Genomic DNA, 27,889 nt, shown 5'->3' with positions numbered 1-27,889 from the left:
AAATCTCCTAAAACTCCTCATGAAATATAACCACTGCCTTGCCTTCTTTAAAGCTGCATCAATATATTGGGACCAGGTTAGATCCTCAGAAATCTTAACACCTAGGAACTTGAAATTGCCCACTCTCTCCTCTTCTGATCCCTATATGAGGATTGGTTTGTGTTCCCTTGTCTTACCCTTCCTGAAGTCCACAATCAGCTCTTTGGTCTTACTGACGTTGAGTGCCAGGTTGTTGCTGCGACACCACTCAATTAGCCGTTATATCTCACTCCTGTACGCCCTCTCATCGCCATCTGAGATTCTGCCAACAATGAGGTGAAGAGTCTTTGACAGTGAGTCCATTGACTGTGGGAATATTTCAATGATGGGGCAGGTAAAGATGAGTGATGTTACTTCTTTTGGTGCAAGAGCTTGATGGTTGAGGGGTAGTAACTATTGCTGATCCTGGTGGTGTGAGTCCTGAGGCTCCTGTACCTTCTTCCTGATGGCAGCAGTGAGAAGAGAACATGACCTGGGTTGTGGGGTGTCCCTGATGATGGATGCTGCTTTCCTGCAATGGCATTTCATATGGATGAGCTTAATGTTGGGGAGGGCTTTACCCATGATGAACTGGGCTGCAGTCATTACTTTTCGTAGGATTTTCCAGTCAAGGGCATTGGTGTTTCCATACCAGGCTGTAATGCAGCCAGTCAATAGAGTTTCCACCCTACATCTGTAGAATTTGTCAAAGTTTTAGATGTCATGCTGAATCTTCATAAATTCCTAAGTAGAGGCACTGCTGTGCTATCTTCATAATTGCACTTACGTGCTGAGTCCTGGACAGATCCTCTGAAATAATAACACTGAGGAATTTAAAGCTGCAGTCCCTCTCCATCTCTGATCTTCCAATGAGAACTGGCTCATGGACCTCTGGTCTTCTTCTCCTGAAGTCAATAATCAGCTCCTTGGTTTTGCTGACATTGAGTAAGAGGTTGTTGTTATGGCACCACTCAGCCTGTCTAATTGAGTCCTGAAGAAGGGGCGACTGTTCATTCACTTCCATAGATGCTGCCTGATGCTGAGTTCCTCCAACACTTAGTGTGTGTTGCTCTGAAGCAGGGTTTACTGGACCAGTTATATTAGGGGTAAATGGCACTCTAGGTTACAGCCTGACTCCAAACCATATGCTGGATTAAGAACCTTCAAGGTCATTACAGATATTGGTGCCAGGTGAGCTGTTACACCTAGGCATGGAGGGAAGTTTAAAAGTAAAAAAAAAATGAAACAAAATTGCTGGAAATCCAAATTAAGAACAGAACATGCTGGAAATACTCAGCTGGGTCGGACATCATCTGCAGGGAGCAGAGCAGGCTCAATGTTTCAGGCCAATAACCTTTCATCAGGTCTAGAAAAATGGAAAAACAAGTGTGTTTTAAGTTGCAGTGATGGGGCAAGTATTAAAGACCAAAGTGACACAATTGTTTAGATGCAAGCTAAGAGAGAGATATGGATATCGGTTAACCAAAGCTGATTTCCTTGGAGGACTGAACATAAAGGAAAATGAATGACAGCAATCAAAATAATAATGAAACTGTGAGAAGCAGTATTGGTGGAAAAAAGAACTAAAAATTGGACAGTCCAGTTCTGACACAAACACTTAACCCATGAATTGTAACATGCCAAGGCAAAAAATGAAGTTGTGATCTTTGAGCCTACTTGGGGTTCCTTTGGTGTAATACAGGAGGGTAAAGATAGTGAGGGTAAGATAGTGAGGGAATTGGAAGGAAAGCTGACTCATGATGCAACTTATTTAGTGGCAGAATAAAGAGCGAGACCTGTCAAAAAAGCTCCCACCTCACACTCCTGCATGCAGAAACGGTTTGTGTGTAAATAAAGATAAATTAATTTTAATTGCAAAAGTCTCTTTTACTTTCACAGATGAATAAAGAGAAGTGATTAACCTCTACATGATGCTCATTATTTTTTGTAAAGAGACATTAAGTTGAAGTGTGTTTTAGAGGAAATGAATCCTGGTGATAATCAAAACTTGATGTGCATTGCTAACTGCCATTTTTGACAGCCTTGGCTTTCAAATTTTGTTGAAAAAGTTTAAATAATATTAAAGTTGAAATAATAATATTTAAATAATGATTTTAAAATAGGCATCAGTTTAGAGCTAAAAATCTAAATTAGATTGATTTGAGATATAATAAAATCCGTTATGGCTACAAAACCCATATAAACACAGCAATGAATATAGATGCCATGTAGCTCTTCAGACAGCTGGATGTAGGTGTATGCATTGTTGGGTAATATCCTTAACATGTTAGGGAAAATGATAAATTCATAAAGAAAAGATTTTGCCTGGGGCGAGGGGAAGGTTAATGATCACAGGGCACAGATTTAAAGTAACTGGCAAAGGAGAAAAAGAAGTTAGTTTAAAAACAGTAACATTTCTGCAGAAAAATAATTTCTACTGAAAGGCACTGTCAAGAAGTGTGGTGGAAGCAGATTCAATGGTAACTTTAAAACAGAACTGTGTATATGCATGAACAAGAGTGTAAAGTGGGAGAGTGGGAGTAAATGGAGAGCTCTGTAGTGCCACAATAGCTTGAAAGACCCATGCCTACACTGTGTTGTTCTATGCCTCTTGTGATTTCAATACATATAATCCACAGAGTAAAATTCTGTTTAACACTTGTAAGATAAAGGCATACAATTTGCAACTCTCTCTTTGCAGAAACATATTTTAAAAGTGTATTTCAATAACTTTTATTCTTTTCATCTCTTCAACCACAGTAAGCACTATGAATTAAAAATGTGCTGATAGCTCAACAATTTGACAATTTTTGCAAATTTATGGGTGCAAGTACTAGTACAGAACTCTAAAGGCAAAATGTGATAAAATAATACTTCTCTGTACCTATTTCAGCTGAACATGACAGTCAGAAGCTGAAGCAGATAATTTATGACAAACAGCCTCTATGTAATTAGTAGTGTCCCACAGGCTAACACAGTCATCTTAACATTTTATTACATATGTCAAATGATGCCTCAATTAAAACGTTGCAATTTTTTGCTTATAAAATAAAAGGAATATTTCACTTCACATAATGGAAAGCAAATATTTTACAAACATTTAAGACTGAGTAATCTTTTATTGCCGTTACTTTTCTTGACGTGATATTTCATTAAAGCATTGCAGCAAGAGCACAATGTTCAACCTTTATTTATATCATCCATCAAATTAAATATTCTCCGGCAATTATACCTTTAAGAAAAAAGCTGTATTTCCAAAAGTGTATTATTACTCACTTTCATGGCCCCATCACAAAGTTAGTGCATATATTGGGTGGAGACATTTTTAAATAAAAATGCTATAAGGCCCACAGTAACGTTGGACAAGGAAATGGGCAATGATAAAACAGTAGTTTTTTTGGCCAATGCCTGTAAGTAAAATTATCGGGAGTGGAAAGCAATAGAAACCACATCCATCTAAAGAGGGGTACAGCAGAAAAAAAAGTTTGGGTAAATGTTTTAAATCTTTGGATTCATTTAAAGGGGAGCTTAGTAGTCCTGTGCTGATCGATATGCACTTCAGCAATCCATTCCAAAATAAATATTTCTGTGAAGTAAATCGTACTTTGATTGACCTTCTTTTGACAGCTACACACCTCACGCGAATGTATATCCTTTGAAAAAGTCTGAAGTGGCGTGCAGCACTCCGTCAGTTCCTGGGCAGGAAGAGGCTGAAAATGTTTGGCTTTAATGGTATAATTGTTTTGCTCTTCAAATTCAAATGCTCACAGAGGTTTGTCTTCACTCTACCCTTGCTTTTTGTTAGCATGCAATCTGTGAAATTAACCAGTGGGTGTACAATAGAACCATTGTGCATGAAGACCAGCGGCAAACAAGGTGCTGTTATTGCCTCAACACCTCTCTCAATCTGTCTTGCCATAGTGTAGCACCTCACCTCTGAGAAACTGCTTGTGAGAATGAACTAAACTTCAGACTCAAGGAAGAGTTGCTTCGCCATAAACTTCACCCCCTTCAATGTGCCTACGCAGACTTTGATTGATTGAAGACAAGTGCATTTGAAGATCGTATTCTCAGAGTGGCACAAAGTTTATGGTCTACCAGACAGCCGTGATTGGTGCTACACTATGGCACTTAGGAACATATTGCCCTCCAATATGTTCCTAAGATCTAGGCCTATATACAGCCAGCATCGCAAGGCACTCTAGTGATACTACAGTGCAAAATCCTTCAAACTGATGAAGGGCAGCAAACCAGTATTGATGTCCTCTCCCAGCTGAGTACCTCCATTATGGAGATTCATGTAACACTCCATTCTGTACAACAATGTTTGCTTGCCCAACCCCAGTGTCCTGAAACGGCTCTGTCCTGGGAGGAGAATATTTTAGAATGTGTGCAAAACCTCCTTGAAGAAAGTCACAATCTCTTGACTCCAGAGATCCTCTGGCCCATGACCATTCAAAGTGGAGAAAGAATATTTTGCAAACACGAGGAAATCTGCAGATGCTGAAAATTCAAGCGACAGACACAGAATGCTGGTGGAAAGCAGCAGGCCAGGCAGCATCTATAGGGAGAAGCGCTGTCGACGTTTCGGGCCGAGACCCTTCGTCAGGACTGACGAATATTTTGGATGGCTTTGGTATCCTTGCCCATGCATCAGGAGTACAGAGAAGTCCTGCTGCAGTGGAAGAGGCTGACCCCACCACTTACCAGTCCACTCATTCATTCAGTCAGCTCCTGCCCATCTCCGGAATGGCTTGTGATTCCCACCTCACAACACACAATGGGAAATCACTTCATCCTTGATCCTGAGGGACAGCTTAAAAAAAAAGAACTTGCATTGAGTGAACCAGGTACATGATATGCAAAGCAGTGTGCAAAGCTGAGAGTTTGTGATAATTTCCCTGGAATAATGTCCAATAGTTTATACTTCAAAACCATCAGGCTCCTTCCTGAATTGGCGTGGATAACTTCACTCACCACAACTCTGAACTGATTCTGCAATCTACTTTACAACTCAGGTTCTCAACAGTATTTTTATTTTATTTGTATAAGTTGTCTTCTTTTGCATTTTGATTATTTTTATTTATGTTTTTTTTCATAAATTCTATAGTATTTCTTTATTTTCCTGTAAATGCTTGCAAGAAAAGGAATCTCAAGATAGTATATGGTAACGTATGTGTAGTTTGATAATACATTTTAATTTGCCTGACTCCGACTTTTGTATTAAAGTAGTTCATTTCATATTTAATACAATACACCACGTATTATTTAAATCTGCTCTCCATTTTTGGCCATTTGGAAAGATGTTTGATGCAGTAGCAGTAAGATTGTGCTGTAGCAAATGTGAAAAATGTTGGCATTTACCCAAGGTGGGGTACCATAATAGCAGCCCTCACTTATTTCCACCTCTGCTTTCATTGACTTTGGTCTGTTTTCAGGCACTCTTTTTACTTTGTGAACAGGGCTGACATCTAGTGATAGCTTACAAAAACAGGAAGGTAAACCATTATGTAAGTTAAAGATTTGTGCTCTGCAGTACAGGGATACGACTGTGTGTTCCTGTCAGAGCAATCTGGTGTCATCAGTAACCCCATCCTATCCACTGAGGATGCCCCAAGGAGAAATAATCAGTCACTGAAGCCTCCAGTCTGTATAAGGAAGTGAACAGCTTGTTTGTGTGCTTTCTCTTTTGCCTTTCACTTGTACATAAAAAAATAATTTTTCTTTGGTAATCACATGAAAATTAATACCACAGCTGAGTGCAAGTAATGCAATGTCCAGAAAAAAATAAGATGGGGAATACTCATCTTGGTGATCAAACCAGAAAATGCGTCTGTCTGAATCAAATGTTCACACATTGAATATCACTTTTTTGTATTTTTGAACAGCATTTTTTTCTTTGAATGAAATCAATTTAGTCTCCAATCATTTGACTTATGGAGCTGTGTTATTTCTCTGATATCATTTGCTTTTTTATGCTTCTTTCAAAAATGGATCTCCATTTTTCACTCAGCTCTAAATCCTGCATCTTGAATGCTGGCAAGTCATTCAGCCACTGAAGTAATAAATGTTCAGTTCCTGGATTTCCTGCACAAAATGTTCATACTTAAAATTGCCAGTACCTTTATTTCTCTTGTCCAAATGAGAATAGGCAGCTCTTCATCAAAACCATGATTCTGAGCCGAGGACTGCTTAGCTGTTCAAAATACTAAGGAGTCTGCAGAAGTGTGGTTTCTGGATATGACTGTCTAAAACAATTTCCAACTGATGGGGTTTTATATAATGGGGGTGTCAAGCACTTTGCCTCTGATTTAATGAACTCCACATTTAGTTGTAGCGTGCAGTGAGCAACTAAAATCTGAGTGTGCAGCAGAAATACTGGAACAAGTTTAATATGTTGGGGCAGAAACAGAGCTTTGAACTGAAGGGTAAAATCTTCCAATTAGGAAGTAAGTACAATCATGATATTGGACTTGGTGCAAAGTGTATAGAGTAATGTTCAGGATATTTTCCCCCATATAAACCCTGTTACCTGGTTGTTCTTTTGACATCCAATTTTCTTGGAAGAAATTTCCTATTCTTGATTTTCTTATTTTGCCATGACAGCAATGCTGGAAATCAGTCTTAAATTCGAAACAATCTTTTTATGATATTTGGGGACCTTTCCTAAATTACTTTTCCAATTTATAAAGTTTAACAGTGCACAGACTTTTATGTATATTTTTATCTTCTCTTCTTAAGTGAATATGTTTTTTTTTCTAATTATCCATTGTCATCCATCAGCTTTTTTCTTTGGTAGTTGGTAGGGGGTTGACTTTTTTTAATATATATAAAAAATTTATTTTATGATGTATGACCTATCTTTAAATTTTTGATTACAGAGTGGTATACCTTTATGTTTATGCTATAACATTTTGATCAATTTTATTACAATATGTGAATGTACACAAGTTATGTTGAGATGTATCTATGTGTTGCACTCTGTAAATCTTTTTTTTCTTCTGAATAAAAATATTGTAAAAAGAAAGGAAATTTACAATCAATGCCTCAGATCAGTGGAAAATCAAGCAACTCTTCTAATTAATTTTCATTTCTAATATTTCCACAAATAGAATATGTACAATGAAATAGTGTAAATTTCATTACCTTCATTACTCTTTCATATCAATGATGCCTGCGGGTTAAGTGCTGGTTTGGCAAAGTTAACTGCTTTTCTTAATTCAACACTCACATACATCTAACATAAATATATGGAGAGAAAATTGTCTGCGGAGCCACTTATTCTCCTCCTCCAACAGCAAATGCAATACATTTATTTATTATTAATTATTCTATGGCTTGAAAAGAATCTGAAATCATTTCCTTGTTTCAATAGCAAAAGCCTATAACCCAAAGCTATTTCATTCAGCCAGACGCACTGTTGCGAATGGCAAAGCCGATTGGTGGCACCAGCAGGGGGAGACCTGTCGGTGCTCACACCAATCTGATTATCAGCCAGTGTTTCTGTTCTCACTCGCTGGTCCTGCATCCAGAGCTTGACCTAGAAACGCAGTCAGCAGCTGTGAATGTAGTGCTGCTGTGGGTACCATTAGTGCAGGAGCTCACAGACGTATGCTTACGTGCATACTGGATCTGAAAACGAAAGCCATGATCTCCAGCATGAATTTCTGCATTTGGAGGACCCCAGCAGTAAATGCAATGCTGCTTAGTCTCGGCTATTTGATGGGAGATCTTAAGTGCAACAATATTTAAACATTTAGTTAAGTCTGCAGTGCTAAGTCAGGATTCTCGTCTGAATTTGGAGTCTGACTGGACTCGGCAAATCATAGGGAAGCAATAAGTAAAAGGCAGCAGAATTTAAGGAACCTTCACGCTTACCAGGATATCTCTTCAAAGGTATCATGAAGATTGCTAAGTGAGAAAAGGGAAATCAGAGATTCTGCCACATCAGTCTTTCCTGTGTGCCCAGGATACTATGAACTGCAAGCCCATTAAACAGCATCAAACTTGCATTCTCAATACCAAGGGCTTCCATATCCTAAATACTCAACATGTTTGTAATCATGGCAATAGTGTGCACATTGTCTAATGATATTGAAGGAGGCCATTTGGCCCATTGTGTCTGTACAAGCTCTCAGAGCAAAGGTCCATTCACCCAACCTGTTCCTGGTTCCCTGTGATTAACCATGATACTCTCATCCAGGGTGAATATCTGTGACACCTCTGCATCCAGAGCATCAAGTCAAAGCCTGGCTCCTGTGAGCAAGGCCTTTCTCTCACCAATTGGCTTATGTCTGCGTAAATGCACAGAAGAACCAACATAATGAGAGCCAGGAGGCAACAGGGAAAGAAGGATTCTGGCCTGTTGTTTCAGGAGGCCGCTGGAGCACTGCAGCATTCTCTATCACTTGTTGTTGTTCCATAATCTCACTGGGGGTTTCCTTGAAGCACTCTAAGGAGGAAGTAATGGAATTATGAAATTAGTAAAGGGAGAAGGAACTGAAACTTATGAACAATTATGGACCAGAAACAAACCTGCCACATCCAAACTACCGCAGAGAAAGATGAATCATAATTCCTGCACTCCGTGTCTCACCGTGTGGCAGCCTGAAAATGGAAACCAAGGTCACGTTTGTGATGAAGAATTGGGGAAGTTCCGTTCTGGCCCCTTTTAGGCAATCAAGGTTAGTCAGGAGATAACTCTGGTGCTAGTCAAGTTCACTCAATTCTCACCCTAAAGTGAGAGGTTATTCCTTCCACTTGACCCCTGTCCAGTTTTTGAATGCGTCAGGAAGGAGCTTAGCTCAGTAGCGCTTCGAGCTGCTGGAGATGTCATCCGTCAAACTATTCAGGAGATATTCTGAAATCATCTTGCACCATTTTTTTATTTTTACTTCCATTGCAGTCCACAATATGTGATGTTTGAGATTCTTCGGCTTAGGAAGAGTCTCAAGGTCAAGGATGACCAGTTCCCCCTCTGATTCTGCGTATTCTGTTGTGTGGATTTTCCATCAACCTGATAACATGAGTGCCAAGGCAGATTATGTGACACTCCACTCCTTCCACCACCTACCCAGGGTGTCCGTGTGCTCCTGACTCAGGGCCTGAAGTTCCCAACAGCACCTCAAATGCACCTTCTTCACTTTGAATGGTTATGGGCCAGAGACTCCCAAGAGTCATGAGGGGATGCTGGATTTCTTCAAGAAGACTTTGACCACATGTTTAAATCTGCTCACCTATTTACTTCCGCCTGTGACAGAGGTTGAAATGGGTTCTGTTTCAGCAGTCTGGTGTCAGGCGTGCAAATTACGCTCTGGGCCACTTTACTATGTACCTCTTATACCTAATAAAGCAGTTACCGAGTGTCTGTTCGTGGTCTTCTGCTGCTGTAGCTCATCCACTTCAAGGTTCAAGGAGTTGTACGTTCAGAGATGCTCTTCTGCACATCACTGTTGTAACACATGGTTATTTGAGTCACTGTCGCCTCCTTGTCAGTTTAAACCAGTCTGGCCATTCCCTGACATTTCTTAACAAGGTAGTTTTGCCCACAGAACTTCCACTCACTGGATATTTATTGTTTATCGCACCACTCTCTGTAAACTCTAGAGACTGTTGTGTGTGAAAAATCAGCCGTTTTTCTGAGATACTCATACCACCCTGCCTGGCACCAACGTTCCACAGTCAGTCACTTAGATCATGTTTCTTCCCCATTCTGATGTTTGGTCTGAACAACAACTGAAGCTCTTGACCGAGTATGTATGTTTTTATGTATTGAATTGATGCACCATGATTGGCTGATTAGATATTTGCATTAACGAGCAGGAGTGCAGGTGTTCCTAATAAGTGGCCACCAATAGGATGTAACTACTCGAAATAACAACCGAGGTCTCAATTCTTGACATGCTGGCATAGAAGAGGATGCTTTTGGTTTGCTTACCCTTCCAGTAAATTTACAGGATTTTACTGGGACAGCATTGGTATTTTCTATTACTGTAACTAATCCAGGTCTCAGAAGTGATAGAAGGGCAGGGATCACTGCTGGCAAGTAGACAATGAGTTTTATGCCAGGACTGACGTCTGGAATTTCAAATATCATTTTCCTCAAGTGCTGGCACATCAAAGCTAATGATGAATTTCATCATTAACGCCTGCCTTGACCATGAGGTGGTTCCCAAAGTATGGCAGTCATTCATGTTTACCGAGGGCCCCTTGTGACCCACTATTAAAGGACAGTGGTAGTGTAGGCTGGATAGGTTGGAAGAAGATCTTGGCCTGGTGGGTGCTGAATGGAGAATTCATGTATACTTCAATCAGTGATCAACAATAGATTAGAACTCAGTCATGAACATGCCACAGCACACACTAAGAGCAACAGTTAGATTTTTTTCATTACCATTCCTGAACAAAAAATTCTAGAGAATATTTGCTGACATTAAGTGAACCTTCCTTTAATGATGAATATTTAATTAGGAAGTAGTTTTATCAAAAAGAAGGGTTTCAGTCTGCTGATAACTGGGATCCAAATAACGCCTCCCTTCTTAAACTTAACCTGGCATGGTTTAGCATTCCATTTATTTACCTTAATTAGTTGGTTTGAAACTGCAGTGTGAGTAAATAGTCTTCTTTGTCAAATCACTGAGGAGAAGCCAGACCACATGGCATTTGAACGTACTTCAGGGTTACTTTGAGCTTCACTGGTGAATCATTAACGGACAGACCTATTTAATAAAATGATTACTTTCTGGAAGTGTTCTGTTTTCAAATGATGACAATATTATCTACACTAGTGGCCCAAGTTAGAGTTTATAAATTGGAGTGTTTATGACAACTCTTTAATGCCAAGAAAATTCCGTTTGTGTTGTATATGGGCTGCAATTAACTTACTTGAGAACTGAAGCGATTGGCACGGATGACTCAGTCTCTTGTATTCAGCTGGACGCAGGATCTAGCTTCCACGGTCCAGAATCATTAAATCCTTTGACAGTGGTGATGTTTGTTTTACTTGGACTTCTGTTTCAGGGTTGAACCTTTCTTCCAATTCAAACTATCTGTAAAATTCCCTGAATGGGTAAAGGATACCTCCATAAGGATCATTGATAGAAGTTCTTACAGAAGAAGTTATACACAGAGACATAGTAAGTTTGCATCTTCTGCTGAAAACAAAGGAAACCTTGTGTCTAAGTGTCCCATGTGTCTCTGGGTACTCTCTTTATACCATTGATCTCCAACAAGTGTCCCATTTCACTTTTATACCACTTTGCCTTTTAACTTTAATTTTAACAATGGAAACCACGCACATATGGAATTAATTATGGCACACTATATTTTTCCTCTCTGGATCTGAGCCAGTGATAATGACATTGATTCAAAGGCTGAATCTTCTGTGCACATTGCTCAGTAGCTGAAGCCTCTATTATAAGGCTATCCAAGAGTAACTCAAGGATATTTTCCTTACAAATCTCAGTTGCATTGGTGCATCACTTTTTGAAGAGGTCCAGGCTGACCATCGAGACCATCTACAAGACGTTAGTGTGAAGAACACTTTACTTTAATATATATAAAACCCAATATTGATATCTTTAAACAGAAATGGCAATGTTTATTAATTGTTCAATGTCACTAATGGCGATGAATTGTGACATGATTTTGTGTATAGAAAGGCTTTTTTTTTCAAATGATTTTTTAAAGCATTGGTCAGTCCTGGAGACTTGGTATTTCCAAAGAATGGCTAGTCATTAATTTTAAACTATTTGTTACTTTGCAGTCATCATAAACTCCATGGGTCACATTGGACAAGTGGCACCTTCTATGTCATCAGGAAATCTAGAAATAACCCCACCCCACACCACTATGCATCCATCCTGTCAGGTCTGATTCAGTCAATTTGAAAATTAAGTTTTATAAACTTATTCCAGTGAGTTTGCACAGAAGCTGGCAGAAGAAGGACCAACAAATATGCACTTGGGTACGACAGGAGTTCAACTAAAACTGAAACAACCTTCTTTAGAAGAGCATCAGTAAATCCTCAGGTGCAAAGGAGGAGGGTTAGGACATTTATGCTGACAAATACTGGAGCCTCTTTTCCTAATGAAATAAACCAGAGAAGAATTTCACATGGACTGTAAATGGTACTTTCATAGATGGTAGCTGTCACAATCCCTCCACATGCCCATGGACATCCCCAACATTATGTATCAAATTATGCCCAAGTATTCCAAGGTTGGGAATATGGAAGGAGAAAGCAGAGGAAATGTTCTCAATTTACAACTTTTCCTTTGACAAGTGGGCTAAAGACTGCCTCCTAACTTCCACCAAAACTTTCTCAAGTTGCCTGTGATGAACTGTGCATCATCTAGCACCATTCTTTGCTGGGACAATGTATTGGGCCTCTGGTTCAAAACAAAAGGAACTGGTGGTCATTAATCAATTGCTGTTCTTTTCAAGTAATTATATGAAGATAAAGAACCAACACCAACACCACACTGACACTGAATAATTGAAAATTGTGAAATGGGATTGTCTAAAAAACTATTTTGCTGCCCATCAGTATTCATGAAATGGCAATTACAAAGTGGGTGCTCCTGGTCCAGTGCATTAGAAGACAAGATGGGCATCTGTGCACCCTTAAATTTTGAGCTTCACCTTTGGTAAGTTTCAAGTTAAATACAGCAAAATGCAAATGGACAAAATGGCCATTGCAGTTTGCTTACCTGTCACATGGAGAGAATTATGCACATATCATATTCATTTTGATAAAACCTCTGGACATACTTTGCAACTTTCATACCTAAAAACTATGGGGGACACAAGAGTCTTCTGAGAGCCAGACTTGGCAGATTTATTTCAGAAAATCCTGCTTCTTGCTTGATTCAGTATTTAAGTCAAGATCGGATTTGTTGGAATCCATATTCAAATTAGATGTCAATGTTCATGCTGGCTGATAAAATATCTGTTCAGTCTAGAAGCAGTTTGATGCAGTATTATTCTATTGCCATGGTTACAGTAATTGTTCAGTTATATATATTCAGAGCAAAAACATCATAGCCAGTAATTTAATTCCAGCAGAACTTTCATTTGAGTACGGGGGAAGTTTACATGCAAATTAGGGTGAGTATTGACGTACATGAGCAAGATGGCACTCGCTGGCAAGGGGTTTGATTTACACTGTTGATATACGTCAACTTGTTAGGTCTAAGATTTCGACCAAAAGGTGTCTCTTTCACTTCTCAACTCCTGGCCAACATTCTCAGACCTGGTTTATAGCTATTTTTGTTGTGCACAGAAAATCATTAAATACAGAACATTTTTTTTGTTTTAATTATCTCTTTATTCTACATCAGATGTCTTGAATTGATATCCAAACAGCAGCACATCAGTAATATACCACAGGAGTTCTGAGAACATCTGGGTTGGGGTGAGGGGCAGTGGCGTCTTAAATTAATAAAGCCATATAAGGCTAGAAGGAGTTGATGAGTAGCGATGACAGTATTCAAAGTTTCATGCAAATTAAATCCCATCTTGGAATAGTAAACAGGCCAGTCTATCAAAAACCTTTGCAACAAATCTGCCTGTTCCTGCAGGTATAGTTAAAAGCATCACAACTAACTCATAAGGTTTTCCGATTACTTGCAAAGGTGCTGTGACAGTGTCAACAGCCCTGAGTTCTCTAAAATATACAAGTGAAAAATCACTGTAACCATGGCAATAGAGCCCGTAACACAAAACCATTTATTCGCACATTATAACAACACACTACTCTGGCCTGCAGGTCACTGTTGATTTAGTTGTTTCTCACAATACATTCTACCAGAGTCAGATGTACGATGCTGTCAATTTGCAAGAGCTGTTCTACAGATAATGTGTGCCCCTTAAAGCTAGACACTGGTGATATTGTAATTTAAAAATTTAACTTTGGGAAATGTTAGAGCGTATTGATCACTGTACAAGGATGTGGATAAAGTTCTGGAACTAGGAGGAAAACTACAGATAAAACAAGGGGATGAAATACTCTAGAATTAATTTCAGGAAGAAGTCGGTAATAAGGCCAAAGGTGGACACACCTCTAAGGCACAATGGTTCCCTATCAGTACCAAAAGAGCGGAAGGAGATTGTAGATGCTTCGCTCATATTTTATAAAAGTGAACTGGTACAGAAATTGGACCCCTGCACTGAAAGTCACCAGTGTCACTCTGTTATTTAAGAAAGTGAGGACATCAACTAATGACCTGAGGTCCGTGACATTGCCTCACAGCTCTGGGAGTATGGGTTTGATCTGGGCCTTGGTGGTGGTTGGTGAAGAGCTTGCATCTTCTCTCTCTCTGTGACTGTGTAGTTTCTTATGGGTGCTGTAGATTCCTCCCACATCCCAGAGATATTGACAGATTAAAGTGGTCAGTGCAGGTTATTCCAAGCACAGGTAAATGGAAAAAGAATCAAAGAGGTCGAGGTGGGGTGTGGGTTGATGGGTCTGAGAGAGAGAATATGTCTTCAGGGACAGGGAATTAATGAGAGGGATCATGAGGGTGAGTGAAACTGGCATCAACCTCATGTCCTGAATGGCCTCCTTCAGTTAGGTAATTCTAACATAATTTGGAATAAATGTATTCAAGTTTATTATATAAGGTTGATGAACACATTTGAGCTCATTAGAGAAAGTCATTGGTGATTTGTAAAGGGTAGACAATTCTCTCAGGACCAATTAAAACTCTTGGGACACTAATTAACCATAATGGAGTCTATGGATGTTACTTACATGGTCACCATAACAATGTAAGCACATATTAGTAAGAAGTGAAAGACAAAGAGAGTAAATAGAAGATGCGATTGACTGGATACGCCTAATATGTCCTCCAGACATCTATAAGAACCTCAGAGATGGGATATCTTATCTGATTTTTATGTGATAGTTGGGGAATAACGACCAGCTCAAACACTGAACCATTCATCCAGGCTTTCTAGTGGTACTCCATAGCTTTACAAATCGTGCCAATGGTAGGAAAGACTTGCCAAGGGCCGAGGATGGAAGAAGTAGTCAAAACTGGGATGGGTGAAGTTCAATGTGAGGGAATCCACTTGTAACCCTACAAAGCTGTGCATTTTCTAGGAAGCAAGAAGCTGGGAAAAGTGGAGTGCAAAGAAGATTCAAATGAAAAACTTCTCTTGAACGTCCTCTCCTCCTTATCCCCCTGCTCCCCTTACTCACTCTCTTTGTTCTCCTCCTCTTCCTTGTCCTCGGGTCGTGGACAGGTATGGTATGGAGGCAAACCCTTCTGCCCATCAACAGTCCATTTACACTATCGCTACATTTTTATTCTTCCCATGTTCTCATCCACTCTCCCAGGTATTTTCATACATGGGACAATTTGCACTAATCACTAAAAGGCAGTGGACATTGTCTTATTTCACCTCCTCATTGTTCCTCTTCTCCTCCTCCTTCTCCTTCCTTTCATTCTCATCCTCATTGTAAAGATATAGGATCATGGAATGATACAGCACAAAAACAGGCCATCAGCCCTCCCAGTGCCCATTTATACCAGTCCTACATTGATCCCATAATTTATTCTCCTACTTGACTGGCAACTTTCCCCAGACTCTACCATTGACCCCGCACAAAAGGAGCCACTCAGTTATCCGTTCAAACCACGTGACGAGAATTATGGAATACCCAGAGTAACACATGTGGTCACAGGGAGAATGAACTAAGTCCACACAGACAGCTGTGGAGGTTAGGATTTAACCTGGAAGTTTGGCACTGTGAGGCAGTGGCTCCACTAGCTGTCTCATTATGCCATCTCCCCTCCTCCTCATTCTCATTCTATTCCTTGTGCTTGTATTCCTCCACCTCGTCATCCAACAATGAGGTACATAAGAAATATCTGGAATTCTCCACCCTCTACGCCCCACTACAAAGAGTTGCAGAGGCTGGATCATTGGATGTATTTAAAGAGGAGATGGATACATTTTTGAAAAATCAGGAAGTTGAAGAATTGAACCCCAATTATATTGAATGATAGACTGACTGTCCCATCCCTGCTCCTATATTCTTGTGCATATTCTTGTGTTTGTAGTTAATTCACCAAAACTCTATTCCTTGCAGGAGAAAGGTGTTAAGAGGGAAAATAAATCAGCAATTATTGAATGGCAGAGAAACTTGATGGGCTGAATAGCTTAATTCTGCTGTTAAGTCTTATGGTCTTATGAAGGTTCTTGCTTGTAATATGCAGAATAAAGAAAATATGAACTACTTGCATCATTTGACAGAGAACCCGCTCTATATGTCCCGATATGTTTTTCTCCAACTTTTTACTGTAACAGCATGTGAAAGGGTTTCATTTCACACTGCGCTGTATTTGTCAGTTTGGTTGAAACTTCCTTATCATTTTAGTCTATGTCATTTCAAGCTGAAAATGATTTGGCAGAGTATGGTAGAGCTGTATAATTTGAAATAATGTGTTTATAATGAACATATGGAACAAAATATCAATCTAATAACTATTGGTGTAAGTATTGTTAGCTAAACAACTTTCAATATTGTATAGAAAGAGATTGTGAATAATTTAGAGTTCCTGCATACTCATCAATGTGATTTGGAGTGTGGAGTGAAATTGTAGACATTAGAAGCACATTAGTGCGATTTACTGATTACAAAATATTTGCAGTGTGAATATATTTAGATATTTAGTTTTACAGTCTGTATATGGCAGTGACATCCCTAGAGATACAAGCTTCGACAGCAGCTTTAAGAACTAGCTCATTAGCATTCCACATGTGTAACGGTGCCTCCTTCATTCTCAAGCACCAGCCTGCCTGAGATCCAATTTGTATTTTAGCAAAGGTGACTAGAATACCTATTTTTCAATAATTTGTAATGTCACTGATATGTAATCCCTGTTCTCCAAAATTTTCGATCATCCTAAATATCTTATCAGACGTTATATTGAGGCTTGAATAACCTAAAAAAAAGTGACAGTTGCTATGGTAACTGTTGTTTCCTAGCATTTTACAAGTGTGCTTTGTGATCATTGGTTGCAGCAACGAGCACAGCCACACTTAACGTTGAACCTCATTTATTTGTCAGTTTTATGTACGCTATCATTATTGACCCTGGGTAGATATGAAAGAAATGAATCACACTACAGGACTGTATTAACTCCCCAAGGTCTGTGGTAACAAAGATTTAGTGAGTCTCAAATTCCTTCATTTGGCATTTGTTCTCATTTGACTATTAGAAATTCATTGGTATCATTCCATTTTTAAATGATCAGAGTATCAATGATTTTTTAAATACAGTAAATAGGAAAATTTTATTTTCTAAGTATTGACAGAATTGGTTCTTTTGCCTCTGCCAAATACTGAATGAACATTCTGCTACTTATTGGAGAAATATACTCCTTTCTGAAGTGCTGCTCAGATGGCTTGAGCGTACAAACTCAACTATTTACAGAAATTAACAGTTTAGGAAATGTAGAAGTCTTAATCTGCTTTTAGACCTTCTCTGAGACTATAAAAATTTCTCATTCAAATCAGTAATCATACCCCCTCTGTCTGGTCTTGCAATCCAAGTTATTCTCTTCACATTTTAGTCAGGAGGATGGAACAGGATCATTCAGCCAAAAGACATTTCTATGTATATGGAAAAGAGGAGAGCAGGACCACTAAAGGGTCTCAGCCCAAAACGTCGACTGTACTCTTTTCCATAGTTGCTGCCTGGCCTGCTGAGTTCCTCCAGCATTTTGGACTTCTAGCATCTGCGGATTTTGTTTTGTTTGTGATCTCGATGTATATCCATATTTTTTACCATCATTGATCTCCAGGCAGTTCCATTATGTGCAGTAGAGGCAAAGAGAGTGCTTCTTTGTTCTCTTTTCTCTCCCATATCATATTCATCTCAGCCACTGAGGGAGACAAGTTGTTCTTAAAAAAATGTCACAAACACACAACTGGTCAAGGCACATCTGACCAAAGCAAGTGTCTTTTAGAGAATCAAGTTTCATGTTCACTTTAACTAAGTTATCTTTCATATCAAAAACCCCAGCACAGGCAGTTTTCATATTTTCATGTCCAACGGTCAAGGCTAACTTTTAAAATCATTTTTTTCCAATATTATGACTCCTTATCCATTCATCTTTGGATGTTTGAAAAGAGCTGTAAATACATTCAATTCAGCCTGGCTACGTCATGGCCTTGAGGCAGGTGCACCTCCAGCTGTTATGGGTGGGGCCTGCTGGCTTCAGCCAGCATCAGGTCAGAGCCAGTCAGGTAGACTGTCCTGCTGGACTTTACGGGAGCACAGTGATTACCTTGAAACCAATAACCACATTGCAAAACATTCCATTTTCTGAAGAAGAATGGAAATTCTTAAGTGTGCAAACTGGAAGGGAATTAAATACATATATATTAATAGATACACATCAGCCGCAATTTCTGCAGAATTTACATTGATTGCATCATGCCTAAAATCATTTCAATATTAAAAGTAATTGAAAGTTGTATTAGTCATTAATTTATTAACAGACTAAGGAGCAAATTAAGTGCAAAGCAATAATTGTGCAGTTTTTTTCACTGCTTTAACCAATTCATGATCTACTGATACTACATAAGAGTTTCTTTCATTAACTGTGGATTGGTGTAGATTAGTACAAATGTTATATTGTAACTGGAAAGAACACATGCATGTCAAAGCTTATGTCTGGATGAATTAGTCCATAATTTGTGCACAGGGAAGTGGCGAATGTCAAAAATTAGTCATCAGTGTCAGAAAAGCAGGACTGAGGAGCAGGCAGCAGATCGTCTTTCTCTCGGCCAGCTGGTAAAGGGAATGAAACCCAGGAGTGCCTTTTCTTTGCAACTCCCTCTGGACAAGAGAGTGAGTTGCAGCTGTTCTCAGTTAGGATATTGTGAAGAATCTTACTGTGTGAAATCCTGTGCAGTGTCAGCTAAATTCTATGCTTAAAGAAGTCTTAAACCAAAGTTAAACAAAGAATCATTTGAATAAATTGGCCCTCCTATGTCAGTTTTAGTCACTTACTTTATGTAAGAATAAAGAGATGAAGCACCCATATACAAAATTAAATATAAAAATATAAGTTTTATTGCAGTGCCATGAACACATTTTAAAACATTTTTCAGTCTCTGACTAATTCTTTGGCCACCACAAATTAGGAATTTTCTTTAAACACAAAGTACACTGCAAATGCTGTGGTCAAATCAACACGTACAAACATGCTAGAGGAACTCAGCAGGTCGGGCAGCATCTGTGGAAACGAGCAGTCAGTGTTTCAGGCCGAGACCCTTCGTCTTCTTTCATCTTCATTATTTTTGAAATTTCCAGAGATATATCACCCAATTCTAAGCTGCTGGTAAGACAACTGGAAAATTCCCAGTGGACAGAATAGCTTCAGTAGACCATAAGACACAGAGGCAGAATTAGGCCGTTCGGCTCGTTGAGTCTGCTCTGCCATTCTATCATGGCTGATTTATTATCCCTCTCAAATCCATTCTCGTGTCTTCTCCCAGTAACCTTTAATGCTGTGACTAATCAAAAACCTATCAACCTCAGCTTTCAATATACTCAATCCGCTTTAAATAACCAGCGGACCAGAAAGCAAACAAGGTGACCAGGCTCCTAGCAGATCAGGAGAAGCTGCTGCGTACTGTTAGTGAAGTGAACTCAGCAACTGGCCAGTCCAAGTGGACGGGCATCCTCCAGTACAACTGCAAACCCTGCTGCCGGCTCTGGCTAACATCCTGCCGTGCGTCGTCTCACAGAGCTGACTCTACACACAGGACTGATCTAAAAGCAGTGGGTCAGTCTCGGCGGTGCTAGTTAGTTAACCCACCTGGTCAAACTTAGTGGTGCCAATTAGCTAAAATGCTAGATTAAACTTAGTGATGACAGTTAAATTAAATCACCAGGTCACACTTAGTGGTCCCTGTAAAGGTCAACCACCAGGATAAACTTAATGGTGTTAGTTAGTTAAACTATCAGGCCAAACTTAGTACTGTTAGTCAGTTAAACTGCCAGATCAAACTTATTGGTTGGTGCAAGTTAGCAGAGCAATTTCTTTTCATCAGTCATTCTTCTGTATAAAAGTTTCTTTAGGTAAACCGAGCCATGCACAATTTCTACATCTAGGACTTTTTAGTCTAGAGTTAGCTTCTTCTTGCATTAATGTGCTTTGACAGAGATGGTTAAAACTGCGTTTACAGAATATGCACAGATCACCAATTTTTACAGGTCCCAGTTACTGACATTCTCATTCTGATCATATCAGATTGCTGACCGTTGCTTACTTTAAAGGTAGTGGGGAGTGGAGTGAGCTTCTAGATCAGGCCATAGACAGAACTCATGTGGCAGTCAGCAGTAGAGGTTGATCAGACTTCATGCTAATGACAAGGTCGAATCAGTTGGCGCGCAATATTCCTTCCATATGTTGGGAGTTACAATATGCCCACAGATCTCCCTTAATCAAAAAGATACAGATACAGAATCCAGTTTTTTCTCAGAAGTACCCATTTTTCTATTTATAAAACTTTGTTCTATATTGAAGTGTCTCAGATTTGGTGTCACAGATACAATAAACTTGTCTTGACGGATAACTAAATGTGTTTGGAAAATCAGGAAGAATATTTAATTATGGTGAGCATAATTAGAAAAGTGGGGAAAATACTAAAAATGAATGTAGAACAGCTTAAGAAAGATAAGGTCTCAAAAGGGAGTAAATTCGAATGGAAAATTGTCTAATATGTATATGTGTTAAATTAAAAGTATGGAATTGTAAACAGCTTGTTATATCATAAAGCAAATAGCAGAAGCAATTAACTTTTTCCATCTGTTTGTATTTCTAAATCATCTGAACTTTTGAACTTAGCTTGATGAAACAGAGCGGGGGTTTGAAGCACAGAGATTTTGTATTGTGTTTTTCTGGTAAGCTCCATGATGTTAGTGACAGGATGAATAAGGGTTTGTTGAAAGATTCAGAGTTTAAAGTCAGTACACAGTAATTTATGTACGGTACATATTGAGAAAATTAACAACAGCCTAAATAACAACAAAACAGGCACGCAATAGGATATATCTCATTGACCCTATATCAGGTTCGTGGCTGACAGCATAATCTCTACAAAGCATAAATTCTCAGAGTCTCCTCATCTATCTGCCAATCACAGCAACATTGAAGTTACACAATCAATAACAATCTTAAACAAAAACTTAAAAGTGACAGGCAGTCAGTGAGGGCATAATATGTAAGATGCCGCATAATATCTCTATTGTAGAAGAATAAACTTGAACCAGGAAATAGCCACACTTGACAATCGTCACTGATGTGACCGTGTGACCAGCTACATTGTGCAGTAAAAGTGTAGAATTTTGTCCTGGGCAGGTGATGTGGTCTGGCAGAATGTGCTCCACCCCCTGTCAGACCTGTGACCTTCAAGCTCTGCAGACATTTAAAGCGTCCTTACAGCCTTTTCAAAGAAAGGTTAACATCAATGAGAGCCTTTGGGAAGGAAGGCAAACTAAAGACATTCTACTCCAGACAAAGCCAATTAACATTTTATAAACCAAAATGAAATATTCTCAGAGTGATCCTGACATTGCCTTTTATCCTTGTCAAAAGTGGGGAAAATCCAATAGGAATTGAACTAACAGTGTCTACTTGCCTGGCCTCAAAGGTTAAACCAAATGCTTCACAATCACATTATATTTAATGTCATGTCTCCTGCACTGTCTCACAGCACTTTGACATGATTGTCACAGTAAATCAAAAACAGTAAACTTAAGAAAGGCACTTAAAAACAACACTCTCAAATGCAAAATACTGCAGATGCTGGAAATCTGAAATAAAAGCAAAGTAAAGAGCACAAGAGTATACAAGAAATACCCAGCAGTCCACATGGTATCTATGGAGAGAGGAAGAGAATTCAAGTTCAGATTAGTAACCTTTCATTAAAGTGTTCAGATGAAAGGAAATCGCACACATGTGTAATTCTTCCAAAAGATTCTGCTGATTGTTTGTTCTTTTTATTACACAGTAATCAAACAGTGAATGGAATAATATAGATAAATGCACCCTTTTCCTTCATTTAATTTGGATCTTCTGTGCCACCAGCCATTGCGTCCATTGGCATTGCACTGTGCAGATTGACTCATGACTGTTTCAGATTCAGAGTTCCAAATAATCAAGTTTCTAATGATCAAGTAGAGAAGCACTTTAACTGATTTAAGATAATGAGGCAAACCTGGATTACTTACTGTAAATAACGGAAATTCCATTGCCCCAGGATGCTACTGGGACATTTATGTATTTCTTTGTTTATTGGGATACAGCGTGGAATAGGCCTTTCTGGCCCTTTGAGCCACGCACACCCACGCTTCCTTGAGCATCGTTCCAACATTCAGGATTGGTGTGGGTTTTGGTCTAAGTCGTGGAGAAAACGGTTATTGCTGAGCAGAAACAAAATCCAGCCTCTGTCACATTTGGGCCTCTAACAAGTTTTCAGTTCTTCCCTGAGCTCCAATAACCTCTGCAGGTTAGTACAGCAGAATCACTTGATGTAGTTGTAAGGAGCAGATCGTGGGAGACTGTGTCTTGAATCCAGAAGGTGATCGGATTATACTTTCTGGGCACATGCACAGACTATCAACCTGCATTTCAAGGTGAACAACAGCAGTAAATTTACTTACACCATGGAGATTCAGGATGATATTCAGTCTGGTGTCAATGTAGTCATAGCAATACAAAACTTTTATAACACAGATGCTACTGAGGAGATCTGGTGCAATTATAACAGATACAAACATAATTAACACAGGAACATAATTCCATTCACAAACCTTTGTTCCAAACAACATAAACCATGCCGACAGAGAGACAAAATATTGCCTCCACTTAACCTAGAGCAGGCAGAGACAATCAAGAGAGAAGACATCAAATCCTAAATTGTGTTATTTGTTTTAGTTTACTGGAAGTAAAAGAATGGTCATTTCAAAGGATTAGGTTTTGAAATTGGAGAAGGAGCTTGCAGACAGCTCAGTTTTACGAAAATACTTATAACTGTGGGGCAAGAATGTTATAAACTTTTCATAACATTGAAGTTTAAATGGACCATTTCCAGATTAGATTTACATTCACCTTTTTCAGTATTGATATTCTTCATAACTGTGGTAAGGTATTTTAACTCCTGAACTCAACCTCTTTATAATGAACACAGATATAGTATTTACATTCCTAATTGTTCATTACTCTTGCATAATGGCTTTCAGTGACTTGTGAATAAGGACATCTAGGTATCTTTAAACCAACGTTATCTCATTATTTTTTAATCGTTTTCTGCTCCAAAATAGGTTGCTGGAGATTTCAACATTATATTCCATCGTTCATGTTCTTGCACATTCACTCAGTGTGTCCATATTCTCCTGAAGCCTTGTTACATCCTTTCTCCATATCCCCAGCAACCACTACCACTGCACCACCCGCATCCCATTTATCCTTCAGTTTATTTAAAAGTGTGCTGTTGAGTGGTGTTGTGAATTCTTTGATAGTTGTAACCTCCTCCCCATCCCACCCTTAACTCATTCCTCACTCCCTGAAAGGAAGCTCAGACTCTTCATTGTCCTCCTGACATAGAGGTCCACTTTATGAAGATAAGCTTTTGACGAGGGCTTTAGCACCTGACTGAGACATTAATCTGAGTTCTCAGCAGTGACAGGATTCCTGATCAACCCAAAGCAGATGGGAGTTGGGTAATGGGCCAAATGTTAATATTTAAATATTGTGGACTTCAATGTACTGAGGTAGCGGCTGGAACCACGAAACCACCGCCCTACCCTCAGCCCACCATGATCTTTATAAAGTGCCTCGAGCCAATTACAAACAGCCCCTCCCACTGATTTTCACACACAAGAGATTCCACAGATGCTGGAAATCAGACACAAAGGAGCTCTACAAATCAGGTAGCGTCTATGGAGGGAAGTAAACCTTCGAAGTTTCAGGTCTAGATCTTCCATCAGGACTGGAAAGGAAGGGGGAAGAAGCCAGAATATGAAGGTGTTGGGAGGGGAACGAGTACAAGCTGGTAGGTGATAGGTTAGACCAGATGGGTGGGGAGGGGGAATGAAGTAGAAGTTGGAACCTGATAGGTGGAAGAGATGAAGGGCTGAAGAAGGAATCTACAGTGCACCATGGAAGTAAGGGAAGGAGGAAGGGAAGAGAAGGTATGAGAGGGTACCCAGAATGAGGACTGGAAAAAAAGAGAAGAGGGCAGAAATTACTGGAAGTTAGAGAAATTGATGTTCGTGCCATTAGGCTGGAGGCTACCCCGACAGGAGATGAGTGTAATTACCTCTTCCACTAACCACCTCCAAGCATCTTCTTTCATTCCTCCACCCCACCCACCCTTCCACCTTCCCTCTCACCTAGTCTCACCTATCACCTGCCACCTTGTACTCTTTTCAAATGCCCCACCCACACCATTCTTACTCTAGGCCTCACCAGCTTCACCTACCTCAGCAAAATGCTCTATCAGTCAACTTCCTGGCTAAAATTCCTTTGTCATGAGACTTAATGAAAGCCAAACAGGTAGTGACTGATTTGGTTTTAGTGTGCTCGCTCGGAAACTGGTAGAGGTTCCAGTTGCTTCTCCAACAATAAAGTAATATGCTTTCCATAATAAGGGAGAATCTTCCAAGCTGCAGAAACTGTACCTTCAATATGCAGTTTAACAACAAATTCTGCATCTCATGATTTGCACCCAATCACTCCCTCAATTTCTCTGTATCCGCCCATGCTTTCTTCCACTGTCACTGCTTTTCTCAACCCCTATGACATTCTATTTTTCTATTTATTTTAAAAATTGTTATTAAAATAACAGTCAAAGTATCTCTCTATCTCTCTCTGACCCCCTCCCTCCCTGCCTTTTCCTCTCCCACTCTCTATTTCTCTCCTTCCACTCTATTTCCCTCTCTTCACTTCTTTCCACACCACACCTCACCTCTGACCGTCCATTCCACTGCTTCTACTTGGTCTTTGCTGTTGTTGTTCTCTCCCACACACACATGCATCTCATGAAAAGTGCCGATAACACATGGACCAGTTGATAGGTATTAAAACCAAATATTTTTCTCTCTGTGGAATTGCCTAATCAGCCAAAGTAGTAACAGGGAGAGAAGTAGATTTGGTTTTAACATGCGCACCAACTATCTCAAACCGTGACCCACTTTGCACCAAAGCAATTGAAAAGCAGAATGCAGGAAACAAAACAGCCTTAACTCCAATGTCCAAACAATTATTCAAACCTTTCATTCAGTAATGGCTCGGGGTTTTGATATTTCTCTCCAAATTTTGGATTTTTTTCATCATATAGCTTTTTCACAGCTTTCAAAAATCATCGTATTCAGGGATCTGCTCATCCATGAAATATTAAGTGTAGTTTTTTCTAATTGAATGTCAACAGACATGAATATTTTTTGAAACATGTTATAGTGTCCCTGTTGGAGTGATGAGAGCTAAGTGGGCATGAGCTGCTATTCTGGGCTGACCCAGATCTAACTGGATGAATACAACTCTCATTCTGATGTGTAAGGATGACAGGAACGGCAGCTACTCTGATCTACAGCAGAATGAGAAAGCTTCACTTTCTGAAGCAATAACGAAACACTCAATCAAACCAATTTAAGTATATCCATTTCTTAATGTTGTGTTAATCAGTCGATTTCAGCTTAATCTGGCATAATGATGTAGAGAGCCTGAACATCTATTGCCAGTGGCATTGAGTAATAATCCTTGTTTTCATTTATTTCCCAAACAATCAAATGCATGATACTCAATTATGGGACAATCACGGCACATTAATTGTTCAAACTTACTTGGCTATGGGAAAATGATGAGGCATAGTCACCATTTCCATTCTTTGTGAAGCTGCCTTTGGTTTTGTCCTTGTTTTATTACAGTCACTTAGTGTAATTAAGCAGCTTGCTAAACATACAAAGACAAGAGCTGAAAGGTTGAGCATGATGGGACTAAGGTTCTGACTTCTGTCTATGTCAATGTAAGGAGTATTGTAGGTAGGGCGTGGATCAGTACGTGAAATTATGACATTGTAGACATTAGTGAGACCTGGTTGCAGGATAGGCAGGATTGACAGCTCAGTCTTCCATTGTTTTAGACACAATAGAGTGGGAAGTGTTAAAAGGAGGGGGGAGGCATTACTAGTCAAGGAAAATGTCATGCCAGTGTTCAGATGGGACAGGTTGGAGGACTCATCTACTGAGGCTACATGGGTGGGACTGAGGAATAAGAAAGGGGTGACCACATTAATGGGATCACAATATATTATAGACCACCCAATAGTCAGCGGGATGTAGCGAAGCCAACTTATAGAGAGATAGAAGTCAGTTGCAAGAGATATAAGGTTGTAATAGGTGATTTTAACTTTCCGCATATTGATTCGGACTCTCATAGTATAGAAGGGCTGAATAGGATAGATTTTGTCAAATGTGTTCAGCAAAGTTTCCTTAATCAAAGTATAGAGGACACAACTCTAGAGAGTGTGATACTGGATCTCCTACTAGGGAAAATGACAGAAGTGACTATCATCTGACTGGTTCTAGGTCAACACACACAAAATGCTGGAAGAACTCTTCGGGTCAGGCAGCACCTATGGAGAGGAATAAACAGTCGACATTTTGGGCTAGACCCTTCATCAGGACTGGAAAAGAAAGGGGAAGAAACCAGAATGAAAATGTGGGAGGAGGGAAGGAGTACAAGCTGGCAGGTGACAGGTGAAAGCAGGCGAGGGGGAAGGTAGATGGGTGGGGGGGAAGGGGGAGGATGAAGTAAGAAGTTGGGACGTGATAGATGTAAGAGTTAAAGGACTGAAGAAGAGGGCAGTGGACTCTGGGAGAAAGGGAAGAAGGGATACCAGAGGAAGGAGATGGGGAGATGAGGAATAGAGAAGAGGATAGAAAGGAGCCAGAATGGGGAATGGAATGAAGAGAGAAGGAAGAGGAGGGAGAAGTTACCAGAAGATAAATAAATAAATAAATAAATAAAGGTTGGAGGCTACCCAGGTGGAATATGAGGTGTTGCTCCTCCAACCTAAAATTGCCCTCATCATGGTAGCAGAGGAAGCCATGCACCGACATGTCAGAATAGGAATGGGAAATCAAACTGAAATAGGTGGCTGCCTCTTTTGTAGTGGATGGGGTGAAAGCGCTCGGTGAAGCGGTTCCCCATTCTACATCAGATCGCACCGATGTTGAGGAGGCTGCACGGGGAGCACCAGATACGGTAGATGACCCTGACAGACTTGCACAGGAAGTGTTGCCTTATTTGGAAGGAATGTTTGGGGTCCTGAATTGCATTGAGGGAAGAGGTGCGGGGCAGGTGTAGCACTTGCCACGGTATTGTAGTAGTTATGGCGACATTATTACAGCATTAGGTTTCAGAGTTCAGAGTTCAGTTCCAACGTCATCTATAAGGAGTCTGTATGTCCTCCCTGTGGAATGCGTGGGTTTCCTCCCACAGTCCAAAGACGCATGGATCAGTGGGTCAATTTCTCACTATAACTTGTTCCGTGAATAGGCTGGGGTTAAATCGAGGATTACTGGGGTGGCACAGCTCAAGGGGCCGGAGGGGTTTATTCTGCATTATACCTCTAAATATAAGTAAATAAACTTGCCCTGATTGCAGGGATAACAACCAGGAGAGAGATCAGTGGGGAGGGACATGGTAATCACAGATTCCTTGATCGCCACGGAAAGTGGAGGGAAAAATGTGTTTTGTGATAGGATCTGGTTGAAGATGACGTAACGTGCTGGATTCAGAGGCACGTGGGGTGGTAGGCAAGTAGAAAGAGAACCCTGTTCCCT

Source organism: Hemitrygon akajei, chromosome 3, assembly GCF_048418815.1.
Source record: "Hemitrygon akajei chromosome 3, sHemAka1.3, whole genome shotgun sequence".
Classification (NCBI taxonomy): domain Eukaryota; kingdom Metazoa; phylum Chordata; class Chondrichthyes; order Myliobatiformes; family Dasyatidae; genus Hemitrygon; species Hemitrygon akajei.
Note: the sequence above shows the minus strand (reverse complement) of the source record.